General features: G+C 48.3%; 1 protein-coding gene across 6 annotated transcripts in view; it reads left to right on the top strand.

Moving 5' to 3' along the window:
• slc67a1 (solute carrier family 67 member 1) overlaps window positions 1-857 on the top strand; it is a 27,022-nt gene that overhangs the window by 14,792 nt on the left and 11,373 nt on the right. The window lies entirely within an intron of this gene.

Raw genomic sequence — 857 nt, 5'->3', positions numbered from 1 at the left:
ATTGTCTGCACAAAGGACCCAAAATTTACAGCAGTTACTGAATCAAGCTCACATACACTTCACAAGTGAGGGAACAAACATGGCCACGCAGATGGTCACAGACCAGGACCATGATTGTGTGAGCAGAACAGACATTGAAATGAGGTTACATGAAAACCTGCATAAGGAACAGCTACCTAATGGACACAGCCATCAGACGCCTACAGGTAGTTTGGTTGCTTCGTATGCTGTGGTGGAGGACACAACAGCTGGCTTCAGAGTGCTGCAAGCTGATATGCTCCCACAGCCAAGTTCAGCTCAGATGGCTGAGCTCATTGCTCTCATACAAGCATGTAAGTTGGCAAAAGATAAAGTGGTGAACATTTACACAGATTCTGCATACGCTGTACAAGCGGTACACGTAGACTTGTGTCACTGGAGGAGAAAGGGATTTGTGACTTCAACTGGCTGTCCGGTACAACACTTACAACAGTTACTCGAATTAGTACAAGTTTTTCGATGGCCCAAACAGGTGGCCATCATTAAGTGTAAAGGACATCAGAAAACAGACACTCAGCTGAGCAGAGGTAATAATATAGCCGACCTGGCCGCAAAGGCAGTTGCCGGCTATCAGTTAGCTCAAGGAGCTATTAGGGACATTGAAGTCCTACGGGGTTGGAGCTTTGGAAGCTCACCGCCAAGCAGTACTGAAGACCTAAGAGGTCAGAGCTTTGGAAGCTCAGAGAAATGCCTTACGAAGGATCCAAGGGATCAAAGCTTTGGAAGCTCCGTCATGACGTGTACTGGTGACCTTCGGGGTCAGAGCTCTGGGAGCCCAGTGAAGCGAGTACTCGGACCCAAGGGGTCAGAGCTCAAGG

Source organism: Monopterus albus, unplaced genomic scaffold (assembly GCF_001952655.1).
Source record: "Monopterus albus unplaced genomic scaffold, M_albus_1.0 scaffold348.1, whole genome shotgun sequence".
Classification (NCBI taxonomy): domain Eukaryota; kingdom Metazoa; phylum Chordata; class Actinopteri; order Synbranchiformes; family Synbranchidae; genus Monopterus; species Monopterus albus.
This window is presented reverse-complemented; position numbering and strand designations above follow the sequence as displayed.